Below are 17,908 nucleotides of genomic sequence, written 5' to 3'. Positions count from 1 at the left end.
GGGTGGCCTGTGGTGCAGGACGTGGGGAGAGTAGTCTCCAAGGTGAGACGCCCAGATGAACTCCTGAGGAGGGCCAGGAGACTGCCCTGCCTCACCTGGGAGTCTGTCACAGGGGCGGGTCTCCCGTGCTCTCTCCTCTCAGCAATGCAAATGCTGGACAGCTCCCGGCTTCTCACTTCCTCCCTCCCGCCTCACCCCTGCCCAGAGAGGAGGAGGCCAGGCCGGCCTGAGGGATCTCCCCCTTGGGAGTCAGGCAGGGGCCTGAATCTGTTTCCCTCTGCGTGCTGGGCTGCCTGGGGGGCGGGGGCGGCAAGGAACTGGCCCTCTCTGGTTCTATTGCCTCATCTGTAAAGAGATGATTATGACGCCCTGTCACTGGGCTTAAAGTCATTTTAACCCATCCAATCAATATTTACTAGGCACCTACCCTGTGCTGTGAGCTCTTTTCCAGGATCTGTTAAATTAAGGAATGTTTATCAAGTGGCTTCGCACAGTGCCTGGCACATAGTAGGTGCTCGGGAAGGGTTCAGTTTTTCCCTGAGTGGGCAACACCAAGGACTCCAGGAGCAATCAGCCACACGCCGGCATCACAAAGCACGCCTGCCCGGAAGCTCTAGGCGTGCTGCTCGCCAAGATTCCTTTTCATCCTGTCCTTTTGATGAACTTTTCCACTAAGATGTTAGGATCTTGATATACAACCCCTGCCAGGCATCTTTGGCTTCTTAAAGAGGCCCTAAAATCAGAGTGTGAGAGGTGGGTCCAGTTCTTTTTGTTAATTAAGACAGAGTGCGCCGGCTTTGCCCCGATTCAGGCCGCTTCTGCTGACCCTCGACGATTGCCTCCCTCCAGGGAGACGACGATGCTGAGCCCAGCAAGGGCAGACACTGCGAAGGTGGAGGACACAGAATCACTTCGGTGAGCCTTGCCGGACTGCGGCTGGGTGCTCGGGACCGCCCGGCATATCCCGATGCCTAGGCCCAGGGCACCGCAGGGGGGTGGACAGCACCCCAAGGAGGTGAGAGCCACCTCCTAACCTCCTCCGTGACCCCACGCTGAGGGCGGCCACCGTCCTCACCCGGCCCCCTGGTCCCACAAACCAGGCTCCTGGAGGGGGCGAGGGGGCCCGAGGAGGCCTGTTCCCGCCGGAGACATTCAGCTGGGGAGGGAGCTGGCCGTAATCCGTGTTTAATTTCTCCAGGGCCTCCATTATAAATTCCATAACTCTACCAGTCAAAACATGGCTAATTCCTGGGACTGCAGCCCCCACCTGGGAGCCGAAAGCCCTGTGCTGTTTTTGCTGCCTTTTATCACCGCTAATAAAGGCTTGGCAGTTGGAATTTAGCTGCTGTGGGTGGTTTTCTTGTGCATGTGGGCTCCCCCCTCCCCCCACAGGGTCGCTATAGAATAAGTGCTTGCTTGCTGGGCTGCTTTTCTACCAGCTTGGTAATATTCCCAGCCTGAAAAGCCGTGGGTTGGGGGGCGGGAGAGTGGGGGGCGCGCGGAGTTTGCAGGGAAGGGGCCACGGTATTCTGGGTTAATTGGACCTTTGATGATTCTGACAAGGGCAGGACTGCTGTGTGATTTATGGAGGAAAGACTGGGTTCCTTGAAAGTAAATAGAGCCAAATTGCAGGTGTGATGTTTAACTTGCCGAGGGAAGACTTAGCCTCTTGCCCCCTATCCCGCCTGCCTAACGGTGGTCCAGAGAGGGCCACGGGGGCAGTGAACCTCTGCGTGACTCCTGCCTGCATGCACCTCTGGGCAGGCTACTCAACCTTGCTGAGGCCGTTCCCCGGGGGAAGCTAGTTCTGACGGGCCACAGGCCCCGTCTCCTGCAGGGTTTTGAGGGTATGCACTCAGCAAAATGCTCGGCCGGCCCATCGGAGGCCGTCCGTCCAGTGTCAGGTGGCGGCGGCCGGGGTGGGGGGGCAGTGAGGGGATCCCCTCTGGTCGTGCTATTTTATTTAACTCCGTAGTCATTACATCTTCATTAAGAAGGATCCCCCGGAGGCCTTGCTAAGGTATTAGTTTGTTGTCTTTGCAATATGCAACCCACCTGGCTTTCGTCTCTCTAAAAATAGTGCCCATTTCCAACCGTGCGGCCTTGGCGTTGAGGTGGTCTCACTGCAGGTAGGAAACAGTGGACTGTAGAGCCTTTGCCGTAGGGCATCTGGGGGTGGGGGTGCGTGTGGATGGAGCTGGTGGGTGTTGAGGCCCAGGAAGTGGGGGGGACCATCCAGGGCCAAGGGCCATCAGGTGATCAGAGGGTCTGGGTGGTGAGCCCTGGGAGGAGTTGCCCTGCAACCACAGGCTGGTTGGCCAGGCATTGCATGCGAAGGCTGCAGGGGCAGCTCCAGAAGCCAGAGTTTTAACCCTGGCTCGGTCACGTCCTAACTGCGACCTTAGGCTGATTACTTAGTGCCTCTGAGCCTCAAACTCTCATCTGTAAAGTGAAGGTAATAACAGTACCTACCCCCTGGTGTATAGAGGGCTAAGTGAGCTACTGTGAGCCAAGGGCTTAGCACAGTGCCTGGCACGTAGTCTAACGGGGGGTCATTGGCACCAACAGCCCCTGTTGCTCCCCTGAGGTTACTGGCCGTGTCGGAGGCTGCGGGTTGGCTGCCGCGTGCCAGCGTCTTGCCAGAGGTAGACGGACGCCTCCGGGAAGACCTGGGTCCCCCAGGACAGCACATCTTAGACCAGCACAGCAGGCCCGCTTCTGCTCCAGGCAAGCCCCTCTCCTGCTCCCACCTGCCTTGAGGTGCGTAACCGTTTTCAGGTGGAAAAGCCTCTTTCCTTCTAGTTTCTGGAGATTAGCATCGGAAGAGAGAATGTCGGTGTCAGCCGAGGACACCTGTATGCAAAGCTCTTGACCCGGTGGCCAGATTCACCTTGGACTGTAAATCAGAGCAGCATAAATGGCCTTCCTGTTGTCTCTGACTTCAAAATCATCCCTGAGCAGCTGCTTCTCACCCACTCCGCAGCGACCACCCCGGCCCGCAGCTTTCACCTGGGTTCCTGCGAGTGGCTCCCACCTGCTTCGCCCTGGCTTGGCCTCAGTGCGGTTTGTGCTCCGTGCTTCTGCGGGCCGACGGGAGCCTGCGACAGCCTGGCCGATCACACCCTGCCCGAAAGCCCCTCCACTGGTTCCCATGTGGCTCAGAGTGAAAGCCAGAGTCCCCACTGTGTCCCATGAGGCCCTGCCTGGTGTGGCTCCTGTGACACTCGGACCCCCCGCCCTGTCCCTGCCCACTGGCCTCCCCAGCAGTCCTCCATCGGGCCAGGGGTGCTCCCACCCAGGCTTCGGCCTTGCTGATTCCTCCACCTGGAGCACCGTCCCCAGACATGCCCAGACGTCGCCGGCTCCTTCTCCGGCTGCTTCCCCTCTGCTCAAATACCACCTTCCTGCAGAGGACTTCCCTGACCCCCACCCGCCTCTTTCCTCTCCCTGCTTCATTTTTTATTTATTTTATTTTATTTATTTTATTTTATTTTATTTTATTTATTATTTATTATATTTATTTATTTATTTATTTATTTATTTATTTATTTATTTATTCCCTGCTTCACTTTTTAAAATACAAGCTTGTCTCTCCACTAAACTGTAAGCTCTGTGAAGGCAGGACTTGGTGTTTTGTTCACTGCCATATATCCCCAGTGTCTGCGACAGGGCAAGCGCATGGTCCCTCCTCAGTAAGTGTTGGATGAACGGATGATTTGATCTTCTTTCCTTGAGAGTAGGTCTATAATCAACACCCCGAATGGTCAGCTAGCTCTGCACTCCCTCCTGAGGACCAAGCAAAAGCATGTGGTTCCAATATCCAGCGGTATGTACTTGGATGAGCTGCTTGCAGAATTTTCTGGCATTGCCTTAACTCCTGGCATGGTCTTGTGAGTACTTTTATTGAACTGGCTCTCAAGGAGCTTTGAAAGCCTCTCACCTGCACGACGATGTGTTTAGGTAGTTGCCTGCTACGGTTTTCTGTTGTGGGGAGATGGGCCTGATTAGAGAGAGAAGGAGGAAACCCAGAGAAGTGAGGCTATGCTCGAGGCTGCCCCTTGTTAGTCGCAGAACGAGGCCCAAATCAGCACCTTCTCTGCCGTACACACCGAAGGTTCCCAGGTGAATGGTTCCTTTCTGTGCGGGACTCACAGTCCAGACCCTCCACCTCACCGTCTGAGTTTTTCACCCCAAATTCTATTATTGAAGGCTCTGCAACCTTCCTCCCAAACGCTGGAATGTTCCAGGCACAACCTCCAGGTAAACGCTCCCTGCCTCGCCCCCACCTCTCTCCCTTTCTCTCCAGTCTGGCTCAAAACAGCATCACTTGCCAGCTCAATCTGGGCCCCTCCACCCCCCCCACCGGCCCTCCCATACAACAAGTTGGGGGGGCGTCATCTTTGCTTCTTTGGTATTTTGGGGAGGCTGCACTATGTCTCCTGGAGTCCAGGGAACTTAGCCCAGAGGGCTGGGGCCACAGCCACACTGAGTAGAGAGACCCGGGGTGTGTCGTTAGGTGGGCGACCAGGTTCCAAGTCAGGGTTCACTAGGAGCTTTGGTGTTCTCACTTATAAATGAGGGGAGACCACAGGCCTCATCTTTCTCAGGAAGACGTAATGAGCCATAGCACATGAGGAGCCCATTACAGCACCTGGTCCCGTAGGTGGTCAGTGCGAAGCTCTCTGGAGCCAGAGGGCCTGGGTTCAAATCTTGCCTCTGTAGCCCTTCAGCTCAGTGACCTTGGGTGAGTCACTTGCCCTTCTCTGCCAACTGGAGTTAATGCCTGCCTGAGGGGGCTTGGGGGCACTCCTCAAGTTCACCCATGGCACAAGTGCCCCCTGAATTACAACTGTCGTCTCACCATTGTCACTGCCAGGGAGAAAGATTGGAACGTTGCAGAAGGAAACAGAAGAGGCGGTGTCTTCCTAATTTCACACGGGGACACCGAGGCCCAGAGACTCCCAGGCCTGCCCTCGCTGCTCATGTCCTGTCTCCTCTGCCCCCAGGGCTTGAGTGGGGGCTCCGCGGCAGCGTCCCCGCTTGCCCCAGATGACACCTGGCACGGTGGTGTCCATGGCAGGGGGGCCGTGGCCAACTCCCCCTCCTGATCCCCACTTAAGGGGCTCAGACTCTGGTTCCTTCAAGCCCGCTCTTCTCCCCCCCTAATTGAGAAAAAATGTCTCGGCTACGCCTTGTGCCACAGCCAATCCTAATCTGCAAACCCTGTAATTCTCCGAAAGAGAGAAGGAGGGGGGGAAAAAGCACCTACGCAGTCTGGCCGACTCCTGGGCCAAGATTTAGTGACGGGAGCTGTAGCGAGGTCTCGCATTACTGAGCCTTCATTACTTTTACAAAATATGTTCTGGTGGGTTCACCCGCAGCTATAAAGCACCGTCGTAAATAATTAAACTCCACTTGTCAAGAGGGGGGTTGGCGAAGGCTCGCCAGCGCGCGGGGAGCGCTGGGCCGGAGACGGCCTGTTGGGGCGTCTGACCCCTGTGACCTTGGGCCTCGAGCCACCCCCACCCCCCGTGTGCAGGTGAGCGGGTCGGAGCAGGTGGTCTCCCGAGCTTCCGTCAGCTCCGACAGGCAACGATGCCCCCCGCTCCAGGGAGCCCCGCTTTCCTCCTCCTGTGCGTCCCTCTTGCACCCAAGGCCCCGGCATCTGCCCTTTAGACTCTCAGGTGCAGCAGTGGAAGCTGATGGTGACACTAGACCAGCCCAGGGCCCCCTGGAAGCACAGGGGAGGGCCCAGGGAGGCTGCCTGGAAGAGGTGCTGTTGGGCCCAGCCTGAGAGGAGGTGTTAGACGAGGGAGGGCACTCTGGGTGGAGGCACAGAGGACAGCCTGGCGGGGTCCGAAGGCTGGCGGGCAGTTCTGTCAACAGCCAAAGGGACCCAGGAGGGGGTGGGTGGTGGGTGGGGGTGGGCCTGGGGCCTTGAATGCCTCACTGGGGAGCGTGGCCTTCCCTCGAAGGGGGCGGAGCTTCCGCGGCTCTGTCCCTGACCCCAGAACAGCAGGTGGCAAAGCTGCTAGGAGCTTAGGTGGCTCGGCAGCAGCAGCCCCCGCAGCCCCTTGGGTGTCCTTTCTGGGATTCGGTACAACTTGCTGGGGTATCTTAGTGCGCTCGGGCTGCACAGCCGGGGGGCGTCAACGACAGATGTTCCTGTCCCTCCTGGAGGCTGCAAGTCCAGGGCCAAGCAGAAGGCCGGCGGAAGGCCTCCCTCCCTGCCTTGCAGGTGACACCGTGTCCCTGAGACCTCATGGCCTCTGCAAGCTCTGCCCCCCATGTGTTCTGAGCTCCTCTTTTCACAAGGACACTGGTCAGTGAGGTTGGGTTAGGGCCTGCCCCAGGGACCTCATTTTACCTTAGTCACCCCCACCCACCTGCAGTGCCGTGCAGGCTGGCCCGTGGGCTTCCCCGCCTGCCTTCCATGCCCGGTACCCACAGAGGTCTCCCCGCCCCTCCCTCTGTGGCCCACCTCCTGTCCCTGGGAGACACTTGGCCCTGACCTTCCCCCATGTTATCATCTTAACAGTTCCCAGGTGAGTCGTGTACCATTGTGCATGCGCAGCCACCGAGCACCCAGGGGAGCCGTATCCACCCCTCCAAGTGGTCTTGCTGGAGAACCCTCCCCCACCCCCCACCCTGAACACCAAGAAAGGGCAGGTACTTCCACCCTGGCAGGGGGGAAGCTCTCAGAACTCCCAACAGTCCCTGCCCCCAAACTCCCCTCTTCTCCAGCCCCTTTCTTGGGTTTTCCAGCCTCTTTTAAGCTGGAAGTAGGAAACTGGTGAAGGGTGGCAAGGCCAGTTCTTACCGCCTCTTTTGCAAATCATGCTTGGGAGGTCTCTATGCCTCAGCTGGAAATGTGGGTGTGATTGGTGTCTATTGTCTTGGAGCCCCGTCCAAACTGAGGCCGAAATAGTTCCATCTTCACATCTACTCACCTTCAGACATCCCTAGAGCATTCCTACCTCAGGACCTTTGCATACACTGCTCCCTCTTCCTCTGTCTGAATATCTTGTCCTCAGATCCCTGCATGGCTGAGGCCTCACAATGACCTCCCATATGTCACCCTGTCATGTGCTTCCCCTCCCCAGCAGACAGTGTCCACAGTCGGGCCTGTAGGATTCGATCAAGGCACCAGGACATCTGGAAGGGGCCGAGGTAGCAGGCACTGCAGAGCTCTGTGCACCTATTTGATGTGGGTGGCAAAGGTCTTTGCTGTTCAGAACGCCATGGGCCGGCCTGTCCAGCTTCCCCTGGGTCCTCTCCTACACTGACGGGTCCTGAACTAGGACTGACGCTCAGACCTCGAGAGAGAACCTGAGGGCCAGGGGAGGTAAGTGTGAATATTGAGACAGGAAGATGCAGGGAGGTGACCTGGGCAGGTGACAGTGAGCTGCTGACCACTCCCCCTGCCCAGACAGAGGCCATGCGGGTCCCTGAGATGGCTCTGGAGTGACAGGAGAGCCCCCTGCGAGCGGGGCTGGTGGGGGCAGGGGCGTGGAGAGGTGGAGCTTCGCCCAGGGGGAGCCAGCTGCCACAAGAGGCTGGACTACGGGCGGTGCTGACCTGACCAGGGATGGGATTGCCGGGAGGAGGTGGTGCCAGCGGGGCCCCGGGGCAGGGGTGGGGGGAGCTGTGGCGGAGGAAGCCAGCTTAGACCTGGGAGAAAGGGATGGAGACTTGGTTTCTCAGGGGCCACAGCCCCGGTCTCAGCTTCCCTCGGCCGGCTTGGCTCCAGCTCCCGTGGAGGATGGGGCCTCGGGGCCTGGGACTCGTGCACTGGACGTCTTCCTTTGTCCTAATCCTACTGGGATCGGGATTTTAAATGAGGCCATTTAGCCAGGGGAGAAGGGGGCAGCCGTGTACCTGCTATGTGCTGGGTGCTACGCTAGTCACCACCCTGCAGGAAGGCAAGGAGGGTTTGGGCACAGGCACCCCGGGGTTGCCTGCAGACACTCCCCAGGCGCTCTGCAGCCCTGCCCTGCGGTCAGTCCCCGCCTGGGGCAGGCCTGGGAGCCGGTGCTCCAGGAGTGACCCTCCGCAGGCCCAGCTTCCTCACCTGGGGGTGGGGGTGGGAGTGGGGGGGCGGTTCTGAGCTGTGCCCCACCCAGCCTCTCAGAGGGTCCCAGCGGGATTGGCCCTGGTTGCCTGCAGGAGTAACTGCTCAGTGCCCACCCTTTATGGCTTTCCTTCCTCCTTCTGTCACTTTGGGGCTCTTGCCGTGAGCATGGTGTCCTGGGGTCACCTCCTTCCTAATTGACCTGTAGCCAAATCTTTGTCTGCTTTGGGGGGAACCCAAACTGAGAAATGTGGTCAGGAGAATAGAAGAAGACAGGTTGTGCGTGTGTGTGTGTGTCTCTGTGTGTGTGTGTGTGTTTTCATGGAGAAACACCAGTTCAGAGAAGTCCAGCGGCTTCCCCCATGTCACCCCGCTGGGAAGGGGAAGAGCCGGGCTCTGAACCCAGGTCTCTGTTGGTCCCTGAGTCCCAGGCAGGTAACATGGGGCGAGGAAAGAGAAGCCGGCTCTCTGGAGTCAAAGCCTTACTCTGGGGTCTTGTTACAGGGCAGCAGAAGGTCCCTGCGGGTCATGCCCAGCTGGGCTTCCAGAAGATTCTGTAAGCAGCAGAATTTAGGAGAGACACCACCGAGCCCAATCTGGGCGGGGGGGATCCCTCCGCGCAGGGGCTGAGGGGTTAACCCCCCTCGATCTCAAAGTGAGAAGCGTTGGGGGGGTGAAGTGTCCAGCCCCTGGGGGGCGGCCGGCAGCTGGGGGTCAGAGCCCCAGGGCCACCCAGCAAGAGCCCAGCAGGTGGGGATGTGGAATTGAGGACGGAATTGGAGGGAACAGACTCCGAGCCCAGCCCCCGCCCTCCCCAGCACAGATGGCGCAATTAGAGAATCGGGCAGCTTCTCTGCCGAAGATGATGCCACTTGAGGAAAGGAAACAGTTCTGTGGGGGGTCTTTTCTCGATTTTAAAAGCAGCCGGCAGTGTATAATTCCTTCAAGCAAATTGTATATTTAAGTGCTTAGGGTGGGGATGCAGCCACTTACTGGCTTCCATGTGGAACCGAGGAAGATGCTGGGCTCTTGTATCTGGAGCGCCTGCCGGGGGCAGGGAGGGGTGCTCAGCCTCTGCTGGGGGCGGGCAGGGGCATGTGGCCTCCCCCATATTGACTTCCGAGGCAGGACGGGGTCCCCCGGGCTCTCCCCCAAGGTGGCAGTGTCTGACCCCAAAGACGGGGTCAGGAGTGGAGGGTTCAAGGGCCTGTGCTCCACCACCCCCGACCCCGGAAGGGACAGTCTCCCCAGGGCTCCTCTGGGCTCCGGCCTCCCCCACCACCCCAGGGTCTGCAGGGGACAGCAGCATCCCCAAGCTTTGTGGAACTCCAAGAGGGCAGGGGCCCACCTGGCTTGCTCATGAGGTATACAGCAGGTGCTCACTAAGTACACATTGACTGGACATGGAGAGAAGGCGGAGTAGGTCAGGCTGGCTCAGGGGATTTTAAGGCGATCCACAGAGGTGGGTCATGTAAGACTGCTGGCCGGCCCCTGGCACAGGTAGGGGTTCAGGGGGAGGTAGGTCCTGTGCCCCCTCGATGCTCTCAGCCCTGAGTCTCCCAGGTGGCCTCTGGGGCAGGGTGGGGAGTGGGCGACTCTGGACCCAGGGGGCCATGGGGACCGTAGGTCCTTCCCTGCACCCTATACCCCAGCTCCGGCCCCAGGTCTGACTCCACCTGGGGACGGGGAGGCTGGGGCCCAACTGCCTGGGGTGGCCCTGGCCCCACCTTTCCAACCTGTTGCCTGCTTTGAAAAGGGTAGGGTCTTGGTTTGTTCCGAGGGCAGGGATGGGGGCTAGGGCTCCGGAGACCTCCCCATCCTTGTCCCTTTCAAGGGTGCAAGTACGTCATACTTTCCAGGGCCTGGGATAGATACGTGGGAGGATAGTTTCCGGGAAGCTAGTTGGCTGCTGTTAGGCCCCCACGTGTGCGTGCATGTGTGCGTGTTCACGACGTCCTTCTCTGGGGCTCTCTGACTCTGTGTCTCCCTCTGGGTGTCTAGAGACCTTCGTCCCTCTCTGCCTCTATGCCCCCTGCACCCATATCCGGAGGGGGTGTGCACACAGAGGGCACTTGGCTGCCTCAGAAACAAGCCCTCAGCCCAGCCCCCTTGTGCCCTCCTTCCTCCCAGCTGCAGCCACACCAGCCCCTATGGGAGTGACTCACGTCACCCTATTGTCCCCTCACCGAATCCCTCCCTCTGCCCTTTCCTGGTCCCCAATCTAGGGCCTGCCCTGCAGCCATCACCCTGGGCAGGCTGGGTTGCAGGCGGGGCAGGCAGGCTTGGGGCAAGTGTGACTCTGCCTCCTTATGGAATGTTCCGGGCTCTCGGATCTCCCTCTTACCAGGGCATCCCGGACTCTCAGATGAAATGCGAGCTGTTCCAGACTGAGGAGGTGTGGGGGCATTGATGGCACCAAGAGGCCCGTGCTCAAGTCCGGTCTGCCCTGGTGATGCTGATAAAGTCCCTTACTGGGTCTGGGCCTCAGTTTCTCAACCTGTATCCCGGGGCGTTGGCCCAGATGTCTTCTAGGGGTCATCAGCTCAGGTGAAGGTGGACCACAGGACCCTGTATTAATCAGGAATCTCTGGGGAAATCGAACTGATAGGGGACACACACACACACACACACACACACACACGGCTCTGAAATTCGTAGGGCAGGTGAGACGTACAGGTAAGGTTTGCGGAGTCTGCGATCCACGGCCCAGGCCGGCAGGTTGGAAACTCGGGTGAGCTTTCGTGTTGCATTTTAAAGGCAGAATTGCTTCTTTCTCCAGAAACCTCAGCTTCTCTTCAGGCCTTCAGGTGATGAGATGAGACCCACCCACTTACGGAGGCCGATCTGCTTTACTCGGAAGCTACGGACTTACACGTTCATCTCATCTAAAAAATACCTTCACGGCAGCACCCAGACTGGTGTTTGGCCAAACAGCTGGACACCATAGCCAAGCCAAGTTATGACGTGAAATCAGCCATCGGCCCACCTGGTCTCCAGGTGACATGGCACCTGCTCTGGGATCTCACGTCCTCCTGGACTCACCGAATTCTACTTCTCAGGCGTTAAGTGGGTACTTACGATCGAGGGCAATGGCTTCCCCATGAGCACGGAGTGTGTCTCATTCACCAGCACCCAGCTCCTGGCACACAGTAGGTGCTTGCTAGGTTTTTGTGCAATATAAGTTCCCACAAAGAGGAGGGGGGGGATCCTCGTCTGTTTTACTAACTGCTATATCCACATTAGGTTCTCTAGGTTCTCAACAGATATTTCTGGAATGAATGGATGACTGCTCCTGAGATGTTTTCGGAGTTGAGAGGTCCAGGTGGATTTCTGCTACTTCCTCCTTCTTTTACTCCAAGAAACTGGACTGAACCCCTAGCCTGAGTCTACAGCCCATCTTCTGGTTGGCCTGGGGTGCCCCCCTCCTCTTCCTCCTCTGCCTAGCCAAGTCTGGCGGGTCCTCTGAGGTCGGCTCTGGCCCAGCTGCCCCAGCAAGTCCCCACCGCAGCCAGCCCCAACCACCCACCCCACCCCGACTGCCCCCTGTCTGTCCTCCTCTGCAGCTGTAGCAGGTGCATGGCCATAGGAGACACCATTGGGTTGCGGGGTAAAGTGACTGCTCCAGACTCAGCTTTCAGGCTAGGCTGAGCGAACCAAGAGGGCCCAATTGGAAGGTCCCACCTCTGGATTTTCCACAAAGGGGAGATTGAGGCCCCGTGAAGGGGAGCACCGCAGGGGGGGCACAGGGGAGGCAGCAGGGGTGCTGGACTCCTGACATCTCAGTCCCTCAATGAGACCCATCAACCAGGCCTTCTGAAGACCTCTCAGTTCAGACTTCTCTCCCTCCTGGCAACCTTGATCCTTGTCCAAGCTCCCATCACCTCACGCTGGGAGGCTGCTGGGCCTCCTCCGAGGCCTACCCTTCCACCTCCTCTACCCTGACTTCCGCACAGCAGTGAACCTCCATCAGCCCGAGCCTCGGCTGGAAAGCCTCTTCTGGCTGCACTCCCTCCCTGCCACCCCTCCGGTCTTCTCTCCACCCAGCTGCCAGAATGATAGTTTAAAAATATAAATTAGATCATGACATTCGCCTGCTTAAAACCCTCCAGGGGCTCCCATTACGGTTAAAATAAAATCCAATGCTCTGCAACAGGAGTTGGCAACCTTTTCTGCAAAGGACCAGATAGTAAATATTTTCGGCTCCGTGGGCCATATGGTCTCTGTCGCAACTACTCAACACTGCCTTTATGGCGCAAAAGTGGCCGTGATTCGCAATTGAACGGGCATGGCTATGTTCCAATAAAGCTTTACTTATAAGAACAGGTGGTGGACTGAACTTGGCCCCCCCGGCTATGGTTTGCTGACCCCTGACCTGCAAGGTCTTGCATGGTCCAGTCCTCGCCCCGCTCATGACTCACCATTCTCTTCCTAATGTCTCTGCCAGCCCACGCTGTCCTTCATGCCGCTCAGATCCTCTAGGCTCAGCCCAACCCCAGGCCTTTGCCTCTGCCTGGAATACTCTTCCCCGAGATCTAAGTAAGACTGACTTCCTGTCATAATGCAGATGTTGGGGCCAATGTCCTCTCCTTGCAAACCTTTTTCTGACTAGTCTAGCTGAAGAGCACTCCCCATCCCACATACCCACACACCAAGTCTTGCTTGACTGTATCTTGTTTTACTTTCTTCACAACACTGGTATTCTTTGAATTTACTTATTCATTTATTTATCCCTTCATCCATCCATCCATCCATCCATCTATGGTCTAACTCTCCCTTCTGGAATTTGAGCTTCACTAGAGCATCGTTTTGTCTGTCTTGATCACTAGCATGGCCCCATCATCAAGAATGATGGCAGGCAGGCAGTGGGCATGGTAACTGCTCCATAACACGTGTTAACTGGTGCCTCATTAACCTGCTCATCACAAAGACGTGGTGTGGCCGGGTCAGGGTGGGCCAGCCTTGGCTTTGGCGAGTGCACAGGACACCGCTCCTGGGACTTCCCTCCTCTGACGCAGCAGTGCTCGGTCTCTTCCGCCTGCTGTAAAGCTCTTTACCAACTTCTGGGCCACCCTGTCCTTCTCCAAAGTCCATGTAAAGTCACCACCTTCGGGAGACTCCACGTGACCATGCTGCTGGTTGAATCAAGGAAGCTTTGCTCCAGAGACTGGAGTGATGTGGGAGCACTTGAAAATGAAGTGTCTCCCATACAAGTGTTTAATTATCTTATTATAGGACAGTAACTGGGCATTAGGATTTTTTATAATTATTAATAGAGTATTAAACAATGAATTATCGTGAACAATTAAAATTAATTACATTTCTCGGAGTTAATTAAATCACTCCTTTAATAGGACAAGGGGCTAAGCACACATAAAAATTAAGAACCTGCGAAACAAAAGTCTGCAGGATCCAGGTGGGATGAGGCAGGGTGCACTTCCCTCTCCCGCCAGGGGGAGGGGCTCGACGAACGGGCTGGGCCTTGGGAATCTCACAGTTCAGAGGAGGAAGAGGAGGAGGAGGAGTAGGAGGAGGAAAAGGAGGGAGGAAGGGGGGGAGGAAACGGTGCGAGGGTAAGGCAGAAGGAGGAATGAGGAAGGTGAAGGCGGGTGGTGGAGAAAGAGGAGAGTAGGTTTGTTGGAAATAAGAGGAGTGGAGTCTTAGTCGGCCTCCGCCGCGGTCTGAGGGGGTGCTTGGCCTGTTGCTCCTCTCTCGGCTTCTCTTCGTTTTTTCTTTCTTCCTTTTCTTCCTTCCGTCCGAGTCACTGACTTGGATGGCCAAAGCCCTCCTGCTCAGGAGCCTGCCTCGACCTCCACCCCACAGGCCGGGATCCAGACCTGTCTGCTCTTCTAACCTTCCTTTCCCTCCCTCCTCCTTCTCAAACCCTTCCTCCTCTCTGGTGGGCCGGGCACTGGAAGCACAGGGTCAGTCAGTCCGGATTCCGTCCATCAAGGAGCGAGACGTAACACTGTGTTCATAACGCAAGAGCCAGACAGCCGGGCCTGACTTTGGACGCCACCTCCCACGCGCAGCGCGACTTTGGGCACAGTTTCCTGTTTTCTCTGCGCCTGAGTTCCCTCCTCTGTGGAGGAGCACCGCCCCCGGAGCTGTCGGGGACCCAGCGAGTGATGACACGTGGAGTGTTTAGTACCGTGCTTGGAACATAGCAAGTGCTCCACAAGTGGTAGTATGGTCATCCCTACTGGCCGGCCAATTGCTGTGACGGTCACAGGAAAAAGACTTTCCTGGCCTAGCAAGGACAGAAAAGCATTTCTGGAAATTAAATCCGGGGCACCTGGGTGGCTCAGGAGGTTAAACATCTGCCTTCAGCTCAGGTCATGATCTTGGGGTCCTGGGATCGAGCCCCACGTCGGGCTCCCTGCTCAGTGGGGAACCTGCTCCTCCCTCTCCCTCTGTCCCTCCCCCTGCTTGTGCTCTCTCTCTTTCTCTCTCTGTCTTAAATAAATTTCTAAAAATATTCTTAAAAACTGGAAATTAAAGACTTAGATAAGTCTTTAAACATAAGTAGGTGGAGATGTGAGGGAAGCGGAAACAGCACATGCAAAGGCACAGAGGTGCTGTGTGGGCAGTGCCAGCGTGCTCCAGGACTGTTGCCTACGTTGTGGACTGGGGAAAGACGCGGCCTGGAGGGGTGTGGAAGGCAGCCTCCAAAGCGGTCATGCTCTAGCGTATCCCCTCCCACGCCGTCCTGGGGTTGATCTGTGTGACTGATGGAACACGGCAGGGGTGATGCGATGTCACTCTCGGGCAGGGTCGATGGCTTCTGTCTTGCTTCTGGCTCAGTTGCTTTGGGGGAGGCCAGCTGCCACTTCCTGTCGTCCTGTGGAGAGGCCCAGGTGGGGACAACTGAGGCCTCCTGACGATGGCCACAGAAATGGGCCGTCTTAGGGATCCACCAGCCTCAGCCAAACCAGTGGGTGGCTGCAGCCCAGGGGACACATGGACTGCAACTGCATGGGTGGCCACCCTCGACCTCAACCTGCAGACCCTAAGGTAGATGGTCAACAGCTTTTGTTTTTTAAGCCACTACATGTTGGGATAATTTATTACATAGTGAATGATAATAAGAGTCATTTAGGGACACCTGGGTGACGCAGCGGTGGAGCCTCTGCCTTCGGCTCAGGCTGTGATCCCGGGGTCCTGGGTTCGAGTCCTGCATCAGGCTCCCTGAGCTCCCCTGCTCAGCGGGGGAGCCTGCTTCTCCCTCTGCCTGTGTCTCTGACTCCCTCTCTGTGTCTCTCATGAATAAATAAAATCTTAAAAAAAAAAAAGAAAGAGTCATTTAGCAGAGCCCCAGTTGTGAAGGGTCTAGTGGGGGGCCTGTAATGGGAGGTGAAGTCACATGTGCAGGTTAGGAAGACCGCCCAGCCGCAGCAGGGAGCATGGAGGGGGAATGATACGAGCTGGTACTTGGGGCTCATTTATTATGTTCCAGTGCTTCCGACTATTCACTCATTTAATCCTCTGAACAACGCTATAAGGTAGGTGCTATTATCATGCTAATTTTGTTTTTATTTTATTTTTTTTTAAAGAATTTAGTTATTTGAGAGAGAGCAAGCGTGCACAAGTAGGGGGAGCAGCAGAGGGAGAGGGAGAAGCAGGCTCCCCGCTGAGCAGGGAGCCCGACCCGGGGCTCAAACCGAGGACCCCGGAATCAAGACATGAGCCGAAGGCAGACGCTTACCCAACTGAGCCACCCAGGGACCCCATCGTGCTAATTTTAAAGATAAGAAGATTTGGACACGGTTGGAAAACTTGCTCAGAATCCTACAGCTGATAGTCACAGCGAAGCTAGGTTTGGAACCTACCATAGTCTTGTGCCTACTACCCCCTGGCCTCCCTGGAGGCCGGGAGGCCCGCCGACATTGGGGCCGCATGTACTTGTGCAGGGCTGGCAGGGAGCCCCGGATCCGGGAGACGTTTGAGAAATGGAGTTGGGAGGACCAGAGGAGAAGGACAAGGAGACACCCATGGGTTCCTGCCCCGGTTCCCATCTCCCAGGGTCGAAGGTGGCTCCAGAACCAGAGGTGGGGCAGGTAGGAGGCCAAAGCCAGGTCCCGAGGGGCACCCAGGTAGCTTGCAGGGGGGTGGGGGGTGGGCAGTGCTTCTCTGCCAGTCCTGGGGGGGGCCCCGGGGTTCCAGATGGATGTGTGCTCCCGTAGTCCGCTCCCAGGACAGGTCCCGGGCCCCCCAGGCTGCTCCGATTGGGGATGACAAGTCACACTGGGGAGAGGGAGGCACGGAGGGCAGGGATGGGTTGCACGCGGCCACCCCCTCTTTGGTCTGGTTCCAAGTTTTCAAACTGTGCTTTCAGGAGCCTCCTTGGGGGACTAGAGGGAGGCTGAGTCGGGGTGGGGGTGGGTCCGGGGCTGCTCCAGCGACGCTTTTCATTATTTTCAAATCTAGGGGCCCCGTGCATGGCAAGGTGAGTGGTCAAGCCAGGTACTGTGCTGTGCCAGGGAGCGTGACTTCATGTTTCTCTCTCGGGAAGGGATTTCTGTCCCAGGCTCCCGCTTGGGGGGCTGGGGACTGCCCTCCCCGCCTGCTCCCCGGGCGCTAAGTTCCAGGCCTTCGTGGAATCGGAATCGGCAGGCCCCCGCCGCGCCCCGACCTCGGGGTCCCTCCCCAGGGGTCTCCGCCCGGGGGGATGGTGTCCGGCCTGCCCCCCACCGCCCCGGTGTCCACGCCCCTCCCCGATCTCCGGGAGTCCGGGAACTGTGGCTCAGCTGGGGCTCCTGAGGGGGAGAAGAGGGGAGGACGCCGGCAGGGCGCGGGGCTCCTCGGAGCAGAAGCCCAGACTTGAACCCGATTCCCAGGGGGCAGCTGCCGGCTGGGCCTGTGTTTGCAGAGCACTTTGGGATTCTTCACTGCTACGTCTCAGGTGAGCCTCGCCCTGGGAGAGCTCGGAGCTGCTGCGTAGAGGAGCCTGCCCACGTCGGAGGTCACGCCCCCCCAAAACCCGGGATCTGGGCCGGGACTTCGGGGGGACACACCTGCCATTTCCCAAGTGGGGCCGCGGGCGCTCAGAGACGACGGACCTCGGTGCGTGACTCGGCAGGAGGGACAGAGGCTGCTTGGCTTTCACAACCGCTGGAAGGCGGGGAGCGTGGGGCACCCCTGGGGCTGGGGGTCAAGGCAGGAACCCCCCCACCTGAGTCAAAGCAGTTGCCCCTCAAGAGCTGGGCTGCTGGCTGCTGGGGCGCAGGCTCCCCACCTCCACTCACCTGCCCCGTGAGGGAAGAGAACCTACCGGGCGCCCCGATCCGCCTCCTGCACACAGTGGGTCCGTGAGACACACATTGTTGTTTCCATTTTACAGACAAAACAACCGAGGCTCACTGACGTGATATGCCCGAGTCCCCCTGTCAATCAGTGACCGAGAAAGGGGAGTTTTAAACATTCCTGTTGCCTTATTTTTGTTTTTACTACAGGCTCATCAAAACGGTGTAAACAACAGTAAAGTCCCCGAAATAGGATCAGATTTTCCCAACCTCCTTTCAGTCTCCCTCCCTCCCATTGCTTCCCGCCCGAGGTAACCGATCCCCCTCCCGCACGTATGAATGTGCGCTGACCTGTAGGCAGGGGCCCAGGGGTGCTGGGGAGGTTGAGGGGTGCTCATCCTGTGGCCTGTGCCACTCCCATAACTCTGTTTTCTTTAATGTCCTTTTTCCTTAGCAGTATATTGCATGCTTGACGCTGTGCTCTGCACGTCTCGGGTCAATGTGGCAGGTGCCATGTCTCGGGTCAATGTGGCAGGTGCCATGTCTCGGGTCAATGTGGCAGGTGCCATGTCTCGGGTCAATGTGGCAGGTGCAAGAT

General features: G+C 57.6%; 1 long non-coding RNA gene across 1 annotated transcript; it reads left to right on the top strand.

The window, feature by feature from the left end:
- The first annotated feature begins 7,264 nt into the window (after positions 1-7,264).
- Positions 7,265-11,777, top strand: LOC111094715. The gene is made up of 3 exons (XR_005355109.1): positions 7,265-7,345; positions 10,851-11,220; positions 11,315-11,777. It is a non-coding gene; the product is annotated as an uncharacterized LOC111094715 (long non-coding RNA).
- The last annotated feature ends 6,131 nt before the right edge of the window (positions 11,778-17,908 follow it).

This window comes from Canis lupus, chromosome 2 (assembly GCF_011100685.1).
Source record: "Canis lupus familiaris isolate Mischka breed German Shepherd chromosome 2, alternate assembly UU_Cfam_GSD_1.0, whole genome shotgun sequence".
Taxonomy (NCBI): domain Eukaryota; kingdom Metazoa; phylum Chordata; class Mammalia; order Carnivora; family Canidae; genus Canis; species Canis lupus.
Note: the sequence above shows the minus strand (reverse complement) of the source record. Positions and strands in the feature narration are given on the sequence as shown.